This window comes from Canis lupus, chromosome 13 (assembly GCF_048164855.1).
Source record: "Canis lupus baileyi chromosome 13, mCanLup2.hap1, whole genome shotgun sequence".
In the NCBI taxonomy this organism is placed as follows: Eukaryota; Metazoa; Chordata; class Mammalia; order Carnivora; family Canidae; genus Canis; species Canis lupus.
In genome coordinates, this window is record NC_132850.1 from 12,902,019 (window position 1) to 12,918,757 (window position 16,739).

Here is a 16,739-nt window from a genome sequence, read left to right on the forward strand (position 1 = left end):
GAGTACTGGGTTGGAATTCTGGCTCTACTACTTAATACCTGTTTGAGCTTGGGTTAATGTCTGTCTTTGCTTTAACTCTTCATTGTAAAAATGGGTCAAATAATTGTGATTTTATTTTTTAAAAATTTTTTTATTTATTCATGATAGAGAGAGAGAGAGAATGAGAGGCAGAGACACAGGAGAAGGGAGAAGCAGGCTCCATGCGGGGAGCCCAATGCGGGACTTGATCCCGGGACTCCAGGATCGAGCCCTGGGCCAAAGGCAGGTGCTAAACCGCTGAGCCACCCAGGGATCCCCAATTGTGGTTTTAAATAATAAATAATAAATCAGAGAAACCTAAAGTGATTAGTACATAGTAAATACTCTATCAATGATAATAATTTCTGTTTTACAGGTGAGAAATTTGAGGATTAGAGAGATTATGGGGATTGGAGAGACTTTGCCTAAAATCTCCAAAGCATCAAGGGGTGGAGGTGGAATTAGAATGCCTGACTCACAGTTTCTCCTCTTAACCCTACTGTTAATAGGCATTAAATACATTCATTAAATGTATTTTAAAATATGAGCCCTTTTTAATGTGAATGATCTCCCATTAATCAATCTGTTACACATTATGAAACTTCTTGGTTTCCTGTACAAACTCCCTACTCATATCTCTCTGCCTTTGCACAACTCTTTCCTCTGTTTGCAATGGTTTCTCCCCACTTACTTAAGATTTTTGTCATTCAGGATTCAATCTAAAGTATCACAGCTTCCCAAAAGGATTCTAGGTAGATTAGGGAGTCTATCTTTGCATATCTCAACTCCCCTTCCACCTCAGGTTTGCCCCAAGTGTTATCCTATAGTTACTTGAAGTTTTGATTTTTTGATGTACAGTGATGGGCTCTTTGGGGCAAGGACCTTCATGTCTTACTCATCTTTATCTTTAGTATATAACAGAGTGTCTGGCACATAATGAGTGTTCAATATGCTTATTTATTTATTGAATGAATGAATGAATGAATGAATAAAAATAATTGTTCAGGAGGATTCTAGCCAACATTATAGAATATGTGATAACATTTTTCTTCTTTATATGAGACTACTGAACAAGTAAGTATTTTAAAGACCTGATGAAAATTAAGACCAAAGGTAAAGACTACTTCAAATTATCCATCCACATAGACCCATAACTCCCCTCCTCCCCCCACCCCTTTTGGCAATCTTCTAAATATAGATTATAGTAATTTAGTTTCAAACAACTCATTTTCAGCATCTGACATGTTCATTAACCCCAGGTAGGGAATTATTGTGGTGCATTAATTTTTTACCAGAGAAGACATTTGTCATCTATGCAAGTATCATTAGTGCTTGCTACAAAGATGGAAATGACATACTGTCTTTGCCGATTGAAGAACATAGGAGAATTTTAAATAGTATTTGCTGGGCTCTCTAAACTAGCCAAACTGTGTACTTTTTGGGCCCTCATTAGATAAGGCTTATGTGACATCATTAAGAACCTGCTTTATGGAGAGAGCAGAATAATGTATACCTCTAGAGCAATGAGGATATGAATGCCATATTTAGTTGTCCTTTTTCTCTTCCATATCTGACTACCATTTCTCTGTCACCTTTGAGGGCTCTAACAAGCCCTTGAATTTTGGTGTTTCCTGAGGTTTCTCTTTAGCCTTCTATTTGTCTCACTTTGTACTCTTTTTCACTCTCATGGGTCACATGCCATCTATATGATAATGACTTTCCTGTCCATCTTCAGCCAGGTTCTCTCTCCTGAGCTCCAAACCCTTATATGAAGCTGCAGACTGTCTAGACAGATATCTGGAAAAAGTCCCAGACACCTCAAATTCAACAGGGCCAAAATTTGGCTCTTTATCTTCTATTGCCAGGTCTTTTTGTCCTATAGTTGAATGTTGCAAGGACATTTCCTCTTGTCTCAAAATTTCACCTAAGTTTCCAAAAGTGAGTCCATATTCAGTAGGTATAGTCATATCCTAAAGCAGGACTGCTAGGTACATCACTTTAGGACCTGCAAATAGTACCTGAATTGGCCCTGAGACCTTCACCTCATTATCTATTTCCAGACTATATAAAGAGAAGATTGGAAATTCAGAACATACTCATTGAAGTATTAAGTTGTTGACTTAGGGAAGCATAATAAGTGGGGTAGATCATAGAAGATCCCTAAGAGAAAGAGTAGGAACACCTGCACTAAGAGAATGTTGTCTCCTATGTCCTGGCCTGAACCTTGTGAATTGTAGAAACTTTTCAACATGTCTTATGCTATCATCAGACTGTGGGTGGCATTCTTTGAAGAATTTTACATGTGTACCAGGGTTTGGAAACATAAGGGAACATAGATGGTGATGCTTACTTCTTGATTCAGAATTACAAATTTGGGGAGCTACTAGAGTGATTTGTGATGGTAGGTGAGCAGAGAGGCAATGGGATCCCTGATTTCTGTTAGTTTTGTGGGGCAAGATATCATGAATATCTCATAGCCAAGTGTATACAATGGTGAAAACTAGTCTAGCTTGAGTGTTCTCAAGGGTATTGCTCCCAAGAGGAGAGCTTGCTGAGTGAAGACAAGCCAGAGTAAGGAGATGTGAGGTGTTGCCACTGAGAAACAGAATCTGAGGGATATTATGCATATTTAGCCAAATTCCATTACCTGTGTGAAGGAACTATGCAGTACTGGGTTCTCTGAAGGATCTTGCAAGTGAAATCCACACCTGTGCCACTCAAAAAGATCAGCCTATACTAAATACCTGCCACACAGAGAACACTGACAACCAGATTGCAACAGCACCATTCATGTGAGATAGTTAGGACTTGAGGTAGATTCGATGTGGGGGATGTTAAGTGGAAAAAAAAATAAAGGATATTTTTTTCTCTTTAGCATCTAGATAGAAGGTAATACCATTTATTATCACAGGGAAATGGAGAAGAAATGAGAGAGGCCAAGGTTAGAGGTGAACTGTAAAATTTATCAACATAAATGTGATACTTGATGCCATGATACCGAATGAAGTCAACAAAGGAAATACAGAAGAGGACTGAGTGATGGGTATGTGCGTGTGTGTGTGTATGGGTGATATATGTGTGTAAGGGGGTGTAAGTATTGTTTTTCTTTCCCGTAAAATGGTGAATGAGTATTTTTAAGAGAGTTATTTGGTGTTTAAATGATTTAGCACATTTCAAACTGCCTTATAGGATATATTTAAAAGTACTTTAAGAAAATTAATTAGGCTCCATGCCCAACATGGGGCTTGAACTCATGACCATAAGATCAAGAATGCTATGCTCTGCTGACTTAGCCAGCCAGATGTGCCTAAAAAAAATGCTTCTTAATTCTGAGTTTAGCCCTGTGATGGAGGAATGATAAAGATAGAGGGCTAGATAAAAGTCAGTTAGGACTATTGATGGCTCTCAGAAGGGCTTTGAAAATTAAAAGCTTTTTAAAAATCATTAAAGTAAATTAACATGCTCATTTTAGAATATTGAGAAAATCCACTTAGAAGAAGAAACCAACATTTAAATATAACCACAATAACTTGTGGTGGGTTCATTTGCTCCCAGTGTTTTCCTGTATTTTCTTTCTTTCCTATTAACTTCTGTGTTTATACTATATAGAGCATTATTAATTGCTGACATGTAATGGATAGGTGGCCTTTAGTCTGAATTCAAATGTGCCTAGTGAACTTTCCTAAATAGTATTTAGAAATTGGTTGGTAGTTGGCCTCACATTCACTTGTGTGCACATAGACACCTATCTGCTGCCTTTTAAAAACCTGCTATATTCTTTGGGTAAATACCTAGTAGTAGAATAACTGGATCATATGGTATTTCTATTTTTAATAGAAATGAGGAACTTCCACAGAGGTTGCACCAGTTTACATTCCCACACAGTGCATGAGGGTTCCCTTTCTCCACATCCTTGCCAACACTTGTTATTTCTTGTATTTTTGATACTAGCCATTGTAACTGGTGTAAGGTGATATACCATTGTGAATTTACCTTGCAGTTCCCTGAGTATTACTGATGTTGAACATCTTTTCAGTAATTTGAAAAGATATATGCACACCAAACAAAGTGGTGATTGCCAGAAGGGAGGTAGGTAGGGGAATGGGAAAAACAGATAGAAGGAATTAAGAGTTATAAACTCCAGTTATAAATAAATCACAGAGATGAAAAGTACAGCATAGGGAATATAGTCAATAATATTGTGATGTTAATTGATGACAGATGTTGAGTACGCTTATTATGTGGTGAGCACTGAGTAATGTATAGAATTGTCAAATTACTATGTTGTACACTTAAAACTAATATAACATTGTATGTCAATTATGCTTAAATAATAAATAAAAGACCTAACAACCACAAAAGTAAATAAAAGGGACCATATTAAAAAAAAAAAACATTGTAATAAAACTGCAACATGGTCTGCTTCTTTTGGAAATATCATATCCATAGAATTTTTTATGCTTAGAATTTTTAATTAATTCACCAACTTTGTTCATAATGACACCATCATATTCATCGTCAGTAATTATAATGAATACAAAAAATTATGAACAACTTTAGGAGAGAACTAATTAGTAGATATGCAGAATTAATTTGAATTCTTCTATTTTGCTATGTTTTTGTTAGGTTATTTAATTCTTTTTTTTTTTAATTTTTATTTATTTATGAGAGTCGCACAGAGAGAGAGAGAGAGAGAGGCAGAGACACAGGCAGAGGGAGAAGCAGGCTCCATGCACCGGGAGCCCGACGTGGGATTCGATCCCTGGTCTCCAGGATCGCGCCCTGGGCCAAAGGCAGGTGCCAAACCGCTGCGCCACCCAGGGATCCCCAGGTTATTTAATTCTTATGTCAGGTCTGTGAGGTTGTTTTACAGATAAGAAAACTGAGGCTTGAAGAAGTTATGTCTTTTTTAAAGTAATAAGCTAGTTAATAGCCGAATCTGTATTCTAAACAGAGACTTTTGACTTCAGAACCTATGTGGTTTTTCTACTCTGCTAGAATCTTTGCAGTGATTGAAAAAGTGATGATTATTCCAGACCAAGGCACTTGAAAAAGTTGTGGTTTTGAGAGAAAAAAAAAAAAAAACAGCATTTTAAAAAAATCAAGTTTGATTAACATGTGATATTATATTAGTTTTAGGCATACAATATAATAATTCATTAATTCTATATATTTCCCAGTGGTCATCAAGATAAATGTACTTTTAATCTCCTTTCTCCATTTTACCCATCATTCCACTCACTTCCCCTCTAGCATCCACTAGTTTGTCCTCTATAGTTAAGAGTTTAGGGGATTTTTTTGTCCTTTTTTTTTTTGTTGTTGTTCTTTGTTTTGTTTCTTATATTCCACATATGAGTGATATCATATAGTTCTTGTCTTTCTCTGAGTGACTTTTAGCCCTTAAGTACATCCATGTTGTTGCAGTTGGTAAGATTTTGTTCTTTTTATAGTTGAGCAATATTCCCGAATGTGTGTACATGTATGTGTGTATGTGTGTCACATCTTCTTTATCCATTTTATCCATTCATCTATCAGTGGACATTTGGGTTGCTTCCATATCTCTACTATTGTAAATAGTATGCAATGAACCATAGGGATACATATATTTTTGCAAATTAGTGGGGTTTTTTTCCTTGGGTAAATACCTACAGTAGAATAACTGGGTCCCATGGTAATTCTATTTTTTAATTTTTTGAGGAAGCTTCGTACTGTTTCCACAATAGCTGCACATCTTGATGGAAAGATCTGTAGGTTAATCCAAGTGTCATCAGTCTATCCACCATTTCTTGGCTGAACTTGCTGTTAATCATTACATTCCAGAGTCACTGATTCTTTGGAAAAAGTGTACTGGGCATAGGGCTTTGAAGTCAATCAAAGGAAGTTTATTGTCCAGTTTTAGGTTTAAAAGACCTTGTTAGGTAGTTATTTTCTTTAGGTAACTGCCAGATATCAAGAAAGCTCCCTTTGTTTAGATAGAAATAATTCTTCCTAAGAAGGTATTTCCCACTTGGCCTGCATTCAGTACCACGTCTCAACAAACCTTCAGGATCAACATACTTTTTTCCTGCCTGTCAAGAATGAAATACTAATAGTGGGCCCCATCAATCCTGATGCTGCTTCCTTATTTTTTTATAACCAAGGTCACTTTGCTTGCAGTTTACATTTGCCATGCAAATTGAAACAAAACCATAGAAAGAATTCTTGGCATTTGTTGCTGTGCTGATAGTGTCTTATTTTTGAACATTTTGAGCTAGTGAGGAGGGAGAATTTGAAAAATGTAAGGTGATAGAAGAACCATTTGCTTGCCTGAAAACAACACTTGTCTGCTGTAGGAAACACATCTACAAATCAGCCTACCTAATCAGTCAGTTGTTTTCTGGGCATCTAGTTTATTGGATTAATGCTCTCTGGGGTCATTTGGAAGTATGTAGAGATATCTGTGTCTGTGGTTTTTCAGAACATCTATTCAAGACAGGAATTAGGAAGCAGGTTTTCTCTTCTTTAGGGAAGTAAGCCATGATGAGGGGGAAGAGATTTGAAGCAAAAGAAAAGTCTTAGTTTTCTGAAACATAGTGATTCAAGATGGGTTCCCTCCAACTTCCCAACATCTTGATTTTTGGGGGAGTACTTTGGAAGGATCTTTGTGGTTGATTCATAATGAATGTTTGTTTTCATGTTCTCTTTTATAGAATCATAAAATTAGACTGAATTGTTTTATATTTCCAAAGATTTAAGAACTATATCCAGTGTCTTAGTCCTTTTGGACTGCTATGACAAAAATTTTGGTTGCTATAACCATAGACTGGGTAGATTAAACAAACAAACAAAAAATCCAAAACTCTTTTATTTCTTATAGTTCTAGAGGTTGGGAAGCCTATCATCAAGGTACTGGCAAAGTTGGTGTATGATGTATGGTGTATGGCCTACTTCCTAGTTCACAGACTGTTGTATTTTCTCTGTGTTCTTAAATTGTGGAAAGCACAAGAGAACATTATGGGGTCTTTTTTATAAGGGCACTAATCCCATTCATGAGGACTCTCCTCTCATGACCTCATCACTTTTCAACAGCCCCACATCCTAATAGAATCACATTTGAGGAAGCTTCGTACTGTTTCCACAATAGCTGCACATCTTGATGGAAAGATCTGTAGGTTAATCCAAGTGTCATCAGTCTATCCACCATTTCTTGGCTGAACTTGCTGTTAATCATTACATTCCAGAGTCATTTGAGAGTAAAGAATTCAACATAGGATTTTGGGACATATAAACATTCAATCCATAATACCCAGAGAGATCTGTTCTTAAGTGACTCTTTTTCTTCATTATAGTAAGAACTGTTCCTTCAAAGAGGACTGACTCTGTGAAGGGAGCAGTGCTCAGGAGAGCTGTCTCTCAGATTGAACAATCTGGGCAGTATTGGAAAGGGGAATTAGTCATCATTTGATACCTGCTTCATCTGAAAATGACATATTACATACTCATTGGTTGTTTGCTATCTAAGGAGGTGAACTTTTTGTAAAGAACTGAATTAAAATGAGGAGAACAACATAAAAATCTGTGTAAAGTAAAGGGAATAGCAAATACAAAAGACAGAAACAAACGATGTTTGAAAAATAGCAAGAAGGCTATTATGCTGTAGTAAATTAATTGAGTCAGAGACAGAATGAAATAGATAGGCAGAAGTTGGGTCATGTAGAACCTTGTAGGTTATACAAAGAAGTTTACATTTTAGTATGTGTGTGATGGGAAACCAATGGGCAAGGGAATGAAATGATATATACCTTTTAAATTGACAATAGGGCAGTAAACATGAAATCAGGGAGAGCAGTTAGGCTCTTGCATTAGTCTGGATGGGGGTTGATGGTGACTTGGACCAGAGTTGTATTAGTGAAGATGAAGACATGTTGGCAAAGTCAAGAGAACTGCCGATGGATTAATATAATGGATGAGGAAAAAAGATGAAATCAAAGATAGTGTCTTTGCTTTTGGCCTTGGTAAGCATTCCAGTAAATTGTGGTTCCATTTACTAACAATAATGAGGAAGGGGAGGTGGGGATCATGAGTTCAATTTTATACATGATAAATTTGGGATACCTATTAGACATCCAAGATAAAATATCAAATAAGTAGTTGGAGTAATTATCTGGAGCTCCAAAGGAAAGTTAGGGCTTAAAATATATATTAGGGAGTCATTAGCATAGAGATGATATTTAAATTAAAGAGAATGGATGAGATCTCCAAGGGAGCAAGTGTAGATAGAGAAGATAAGAGGGATGAAAGAAGAACTCTAGGGGTTCTTCATCATTAGAAGTCTGGAAGAGAGGAAGGAACTGACAAATATAACTGAGAAAGAGTGATCAGTGAGCTGGAGAGTATAATAACATGAAGCCAAGTGAAAAAAACCTTTTAAGAAAGGCAAAAGTGATCAACTATGTCAAATGCTCTTTAAAGATTGAGTAAGATGAATACTGATCATTGATCACTCGGTCTCTTTTCCACTCTCCCTCTCCCAGGATGCAGTCCTCCTCGTGCTGTGGACCATGCATAGCACAGAATGCATAAAAATTGTATGTTTATTAATTACAGTTTTTGTAATTACCCATTTACAGTCTTCTGGCCTTTCTTTGTGGAAGTCATGCCCAGTTTAGAAATGGGCCATATTTAGCAAGTTTATTCCCGTTCAGGAACCCACAAAAACCTGTTTGATTAAATGCCCTAATATGCCAGAGCTAGAAGGACTCTTAGTCCTGTACCCTCGTTTTTTTGATGAAGAACCTAAGACTCTGACAGAGAAAGTGAATTGCTAAAAGGACACACAGCAGTTTAGCCTCAGAGCTGGGAGTAAAACTCAGACCTCACAGGACAAAGATACTTGTTCTCTGAGTTACAACCCTATACCACTTCTCCCACCATAGCTTTAATTGGTCATGATTAAAGTGGAAACATCCTATGAAGGGATAATACTTAAAATAGTTCCTTCAGAAATGGAACACAGTCACCTAGGTAAGGAGAAGAGGTTAGAGTTGGGAAAGGAAAGTTGCAAGATCCTGAGGACAGAGGCAGTATTAAAGAGAGAAGGCCAGCATGACTGAGTTTGATTCCCAACTTCATCTATCAGTACTGTGTGAACTCTGACAGTTCCTTAACTTTCTTCAACTTCGTCTGTAAAAATGGAGACAATGTATGGATCTTATTGATAAGCTAGGAGGATTATGCATAGCACATTTAAGTGCTCAGCTTTTGCTTAATGTGTGAAAGATATTCAATACATAATAGCTCTTTCATTTTTCTTCTTCTGGTACTATGGATGTCATTGCCAGCAGTCCTAGATGAAGCCACCGTTTCCAAAGGCTGGTTATTCCTGTCTCTGGCTCCTGTTGTCAAACCTGTGACCTCCAGACCTCTAGCAGCTGTGTCTCCAGGCAGACTGGAAATAAGGCCTTTAAAACTGCTTGGAGCTTATATTCTGTGCTTTAGGGCTTCTGTGCAGGTCAAACAGTCCCCATCAGGGGAAGCCACTGCTGACTGTTTCTCCTCTTCCCGATGGCTCATTTTAATGCTTTCTTTCTGCAAAGAAAATGCTTGAATTCATATGGAAGTAACTTTAAGACAGAGAAGGCTTTTTTCAAACTAGCAGTGTGATGAGGTGTCTTCAGCATGCCGGGCAATGTATCAGTCCTCACACTCTGGGAGTTTGGTTTAGAAAGGGAGAGAGACATGGAAACAGGTAACTGTTTTCCAATGTGGTTTCACTTGGATCTTATAGGGTAAATAGTATGTCAGTGGATGGATAATTTAGGAAACTCCATTTCATGCAAAGGTAAGCAGGCAGCACTTACAGGGGACTATTCAGGGGAGAGGGAGTTGGGGATTAAAAAAGAGAGCAGGGGAGATAAGCCTTTTATTTTTTATTTTTATTTTATTTTATTTTATTTTTTTGTTTTTTGTTTTTGAGATAAGCCTTTTATTATAGAAACTCAAATGCTCTGCTTAGGAATTTGGACATGATTCATGATGGCTTATGATGTCAAGATATGACACCACAGAGGCTAGCAGTATAACATCTCATTGTACAGATGAGAAGATTGAGTCTCAGATACAAGAAATAACTTAGCTAGTATCATATAGCAATTTAGTGGCAGAAACTGGAACTGGCACCAAAGTTTACTGACTCCCAGGTCAGGGACCTTTCTATCCATTACTCATGATATCTGTGATTAAGAGGAAACAATTGTAGACAGTATTAAAAGGCAGCAAAGTTCTGAGACCTTTCTTCATTAGAGCTCAAATGAGATTATAAGATTTGGATGAGAATAGACTGGGACCTCACTCATCTCATGCCCTCTTTAAATAATTGGGATAGAACTTTTCTATAGATTAGCTTTAGAATAGTCAGCTTAATTATTATATAAAATTTCATCCATGGTTTTGTTCTTACATATTATTAAATTCTCGTATTTTGTTATTTTCCACTAAGAGTAGAAAATCTAGAATTTTTAAAAGAGGTATGAAGTTCATAAGTAATTCTGCCCTGGGGTTATCTTCTGGGGCTGAAAAGATAAGGATCAGACTTCTGGTGGAAGCTTTAGTTGCCAGAACAATGACTTCAGGCAAGTCAGCCAACTTGACTTGATTGAAGTCATTGTTCTAAGTAACTGTCTGCCACCTCATGTAATTGCTCCCTGTAAGATTCAGGTGTTTGTGGGGTTCCTGAGTGGCTTGGTTGGGTGTCTGACTCTTGGTTTTAGCCCCAGTCATGATCTCAGCACTGTGAGATCCAGCCCCATGTTGGGCTCTGTGCTGGGCATTGAGTCTGCCCGGGCTTCTCTCTCTGCCCCTCTGCCCCCTCCTCCCTGCCCCTTTTCCCTCTCTAAAAGAAAAAAAAAAAAAAAAGATTCACGTGTTTGTGGTATTTTCAGTGGTCCTGAACCAAAACAACCAAACAAATCAAAACCACTGACTCACTTTTTTTTCAATGAATTCAATTAAAGAAACATTTCATTTATTTATCAACAAATACTCATGTAAGGACTGTTATGTGCCAAGAACTGTGACATATACTGGAGATACATTTAAGTAAAAACAGGAATGATACATGTTTGTATGAAGTTTGTTAAGGCTGCCATAATAAACATCACATACTGAGTGGCTTAACAACAAAAAATTATTTTTCTCAACAAGGTGTAAACAGGATTGGTTTTTTTTCTGAGTCCTCTTTCCTTAGCTTCTAGATAGCCATCTTCTCCCTGTCTTTAAATGGTTTTTCCTCTGGGTGTGAGTACACACACACACACACACACACATCTATAGCCTCATCTTCTCTTCTCATAAGAATGCAAATCATGTTGGATTGGGGCTCATCCATTTAACCTCATTTTATCCTAATTAAGGCCATATCTCCAAGTAGAGCCATAACCTGAAGTACTGGGGAATGCGATGTTAATGTATGAATTTTGGGGGAGACACAATTCAGCCCATAACACGGTCTTTAATGAGCTCACAATCTAGTGGGGACACAGAAATTTATCCAATAATTATACAAATAAGTTTAGGAATATAAACTCTGCTAGGTGCTATAGTAGAGAGGTACATGGTATCATAAAAATATGTACGGAGGCATTTCCTCCTATATCAGGGAGGAAGGTACAGCAAAAAAGGCACATGAGAAGGTAAATATAGGAGCGGAGATCTCAAGCATGGGTAGGAGGAGTTAATTAGGAAAGAGTGATGTAGGAAGGAGGAGAACAAAATTTAGGGCAGGATAGGAGAAAATCAGGTAGAGGAGAACCACTTGTCAAAAGTCCTGTAATTCTTGACTGGATTATTTGTTTCGAGGGTGTTGAATTTGATAAATTCTTTATAGATCTTGGATGCTAGCCCTTTATCTGATACGTCATTTGCAAATATCTTCTTCCATCCTGTAGGTTGCCTTTTAGTTTTATTGACCACTTCCTTTGCTGTGCAGAAGCTTTTTATCTTAATGATGTTGCAATAGTTCATTTTTGCTTTTGTTTCCCTTGCCCTTAGAGTCGTGTCTTGCAAGAAGTTGCTTCGGCTGAGATAAAAAATAACTCTGGGAAATAAACTGAGGGCTGCTGAAGGGGAGGTGGGTGGGGCGATGGGGTAATTGGGTGATGAGCATTAAAGAGGGCACATGATGGGATGACCACTGAAGTGTTATATGCAACTGATGAATTATTGAAAACTACATCTGAAACTAATGATGTACTACTATATGTTGGCAAATTGAAGTTAAACTTAAACAAAGAGAAAAAAAAAGTCTCATAATTCTATGTATGCACTGAACACTGAAATAGATTCTAAACACAGCAATGCATCTCATGGTCTGATAGCAGACAGATGCAAAAACAGGTAATTTCAACAAATTATGATTCGAATTGTTATAAGGCTAATTCTCATATGCCACACATTCCTTAATTTATGGGAATTAAAGATAAAGGGGGTACTAATTCTGCCGACTGTGGAGTGAGGGAAGTCAAAACAGTTTCACAGTAGCTTAAGTGTTCCACCATTTAGGTCCTGATGCCTATTTGGGAAATGTAAATAAATGAATAAGATACCAAAAAAGCATTGAGATGATTCCTTCCAAAATACTTTGGATCTGGAGGTGGCATGGAGCCAAAAAACCTGAATTTTACTCCCAGTTCTGTGTATTCTGTGCTTTCTCCCCTGTCACAGAGGAATAATGATTTATCTCACCTAGCTCATGTGTTGAGAGGGTATTGTATGGATAAAACAGGGACCCAAGAGAGCAGGAAAAGAATACAGGGTAAAGGAGATATGGGATAGATTGACTGAGGTCAACAGTCATTTCCTCTCTGATCTTTGTTCCTGCTCTGCAAGGATTTCCAAATTAAATGTGGAGATAAGACTGAAGACATCTACAGAATCAGACATTGATGTAAGGGCTAGCTAAATTATATTCAGGGTCACATAGTAGGATGGACCAAGTGACAGTAACAATACAAATATCAGTGTTTGCAACAAATTCATGTTGACACATTGTTTCTTTTCTTTTTTTCTTTTCTTTTCTTTTCTTCTTTTCTTTTCTTTTCTTTTCTTTTCTTTTCTTTTCTTTTCTTTCTTTTCTTTTCTTTTCTTTTCTCTTTCTCTTTCTTTCTCTCTTTCTCTTTCTTTCTTTCTTTTCTTTTCTTTTCTTTTCTTTTCTTTTCTTTTCTTTTCTTTTCTTTTCTTTTCTTTTCTTTTCTTTTCTTTCGATTTTATTTATTTATTCATGAGAGACACAGGGAGAAAGAGAGGCAGAGACACAGGCAGAGGGAGAAGCAGGCTCCATGCAGGAAACCTGATGTGGGACTTGATCCCTTGTCTCCAGGATCAGGCCCTGGGCTGAAGGCGGCGCTAGAGAGGGATCCCTGGGTGGTTCAGCCATTGAGCACCTGCCTTCTTGTTATCCTGGTTTCAACTTTAATGTCACTTCCTCAGTGAAGTCTTTCCAGACCACTCAATCCAAAATAGCTACCCAGTCATTCTGTTTTATTATATTATCTTGTTTTGATTTTTACATAGCACTTATTATGGTTATAATTTCTTGAATATATGTTTAATTTTTTTGTTTATTGTTTGTGTTGCCTCACTTGAATATATGAACTTCATGAGGGCAGTGCCTTGTTGGTCTTAATAAAATTGTACATCCAAAACCCAGAATAGGAGTACATGACACATTGTGGATGCTCAATAAATATTTTTTGAGTTTGTTCATGAGCAAACTCCCATACGTAATAGATTGAGGAACTGCAGCCCAGAGCAGAGACTGGACCTGTTCAAGGTCAAGGAATATAGGCAGCTCTTAGTGGGAAGAGCATTAATGTAGTTTCCGGTCCTAATTCTGCCTCTAACTTGCTCTATGACTTTAAGTCAGTTCTAGATTCTAGATTAAAAGTTTCAGCTAAGATTTGTTGAGTGTCTTTTACATGACATGAATTATTCTGCTTTTGCTTATGTTTTATGTAATCTTCCCCCAAAACTTTGATAGTAGGTAGTCAGTCATCAAAAATAACACTAGGCCCAAATTCCAGGTGCTTAACATATCAGAGTGACACAAACAAAAAGTTTCAATGGGCAGTTCTCTTTCAAGTGGTAACTCAGGGATCCAGGATCCTTCAATTTTAGAATGTTGCTCTCTTCATCCTGTTGCCTTCACAGTTACTGAAGAAGGGGACAACCCTACATGAAATCCCATGATTTCATATGGGATTTTATGTCTAAGTCTGGGAATGGAAAACATTATTTCCATCCATACGCCTTTGGACAGTACCTCTCATTTAGAACTGAATTGCCAGGTATACTGGGATATTATAGTTTTTTACAGAAAGAGAAAATGGTATTGGGCAACATCTAGCCAATATAGTATTATCACCCTTTTACAGATGAAAAAAAAATTTCATTGGTGACTTGGCTGAGGTTCCATTGTAAGTAAGGGAATAAGGATACACAACCAAAGAAGCATGCCAGACTTGAGCCAATAATAGTATACTTGTACTATGCCTACATATATCACTGATTTTCAGGGTTGTTTTTTCTAGAGAAGTCTTTCTTTCTATAACAGGAGTTTTATAGAGAATTCTATTATGTAAAAGATATCAACATGAGTTTTGAAGCATAGTAAACCTTAAGAAGATACTCTGGGGGACCTTTAAGGAGGTCAGGGGCTTAATGTAGAAACCTTAGAACCAAATTATCTCAATGGGCCCTTTTAGCTCTGTCTCACATATTTCATCTCTTGATTTCCTGATATTCCTAGTGTGAAGCCAAAGAGTAAAATCATGAATGCATCTCAGAACTGGGTGCTTGTCATCAAAGATTTCTGCCCCAGGGCCCAGAAATAACCTGTGGAATTATAGCTGAAATCCTGCCACTGCATGTACTGAGCCTTAAGAACCCTTTCCCCACTACCCACCATCCATGCAAAAAGTTATCTAATTGTACAAAGCACACTCTGGAAACTTTCCCAGTGGAATAATAGATAAAGTAACCAAGAACTTTTTAATTTTGCAAAGTGCACTCTTCCTTATAATTTACTTAATATAGAAATTTAATGTTCCGCAGTTTACTGAACAAATAACATTGAAAGTATTTTAGAGTTAGTTTGGGAGCTCACCTTTGGTTGCCAGTTTGACTTTATTATTTGATTATTCAGATAAAGGCCAGCAGTAACAGTATGCTCTGCCTTAAATGGTTCAGAGGGGTTATCTCCTGGCCATTATGAACTCTAAGTACAAGATTTAAATTCAAGGAGGAAATCATACAAGAGCAATTTGCTGAATTTGCTCAAGTTAGTCCCTTGAGTAAGATGCTTGATTCTTTGGACTTCGATTATGATGATTATATTTTTTCCAGAAAGTTCCTAGCCTTACGTGCTTACAAATTCTGTGCCACTCTGTACATTAAAACAAACGAAATGAAAAAACAACAATAACAAAACAAAACCATACAGAAGACCAAATATGTGCCAGACGTGATGTATGCCAAAAATGTTCAGACTGGCTGAGAGCCCTGATCTCCTGCCCTTTAATCCTATGGATTGCACCTCAATAAAGGTTCCCTCCACAAGCCTCAGGGCACTTCTCCAGGCACTCCCTCCTGAGCACATTTACTAGAGCAGGTTCTAATCCCCTGAGCAATTATTCCCTTTCAGATCTGAACCTTGACATTTTAGTTCGTTCCTTGCTTCCTGATGCTCCCTTGTCCTGGTCCTCGGCAACTACTGTGCTTTGATGTAGATTTACAACTACGGACCTCCTCACTATTCTGCCTGGAGAGGCTCTCCGGAACCTAATCTGAGCCAAGGCTCTGAGCCTCTATTTGTCTTGGAAAGGATATGGGACAAAGATATTAGGCTGACTAGAACACTTTCTATTCTTAAAATATAAGGTCATAAAAGGTATGTAGAAGGTAGAATGACAGGACTTGGAGACTGAATTGATTTCTGAAGATGATGGAAGAAGATATTTAGGAAGATACTAAGGTTATTCCAGGTTCCATGGTAGAGTTGGCATTTGAACTTGATCTTATTCAAGGAAGTTTTAACATACAGTGGTGTGAAAAAAAGTGTGTTCTAGGTAGAAGAAACATCATGAGCAAAGTCCAAGAATTTATATATTCCAGATTCCCTTGAGGAGCAATGCCTGATTATTTCTTGTTTTAGGCATCTTTGATTTCCTTTTTAGTAGCCAGAACAGTTGGCTTAATTTTTTTTCTCCTATCTCTGTTACTTCTGTTAGCTTTTTAAAGATAATAAGATAGATGTCTTAGTTTTCTTTGCAGAAATTTGGTCACCATTTCACTTGAGTAGCTAAACTTCAATAATTCGGGCAATTTAACTGATTCAGACTGAACACCACACTGATAATTAACTTGTTCCTTTTTCTTCCCATCACCCACAGGAGCTTACTGGATCATTAATGACACAATTAGAGAGAGAGTGATCCCAGTGCATTATTGGTACTTAATAAATGTTAAATAATTGTTGAAATAGGACCCAGTGGAGATTGGCACTTTGCACTAAAAACAGAGGCTCACAAAGTGTGCTTTTGCCGATAATCAGGTTTTGCAAGTCAGAGAAGGCACAGACTATGCACTGTTTCTCATCATTGAAATCCATGTGCATTTGTAGGAAAAAGTATAATTAATAATTTAGTTTTCCTAGCTAAATAGAAGCCGATGCAGTGGGGAAAGTTTTA

The 16,739-nt window shown here is 37.3% G+C and overlaps 1 protein-coding gene across 10 annotated transcripts in view; it reads left to right on the top strand.

Moving 5' to 3' along the window:
- LOC140602551 (BEN domain-containing protein 5) overlaps positions 1 to 16,739 on the top strand; it is a 1,370,322-nt gene that overhangs the window by 602,147 nt on the left and 751,436 nt on the right. The window lies entirely within an intron of this gene.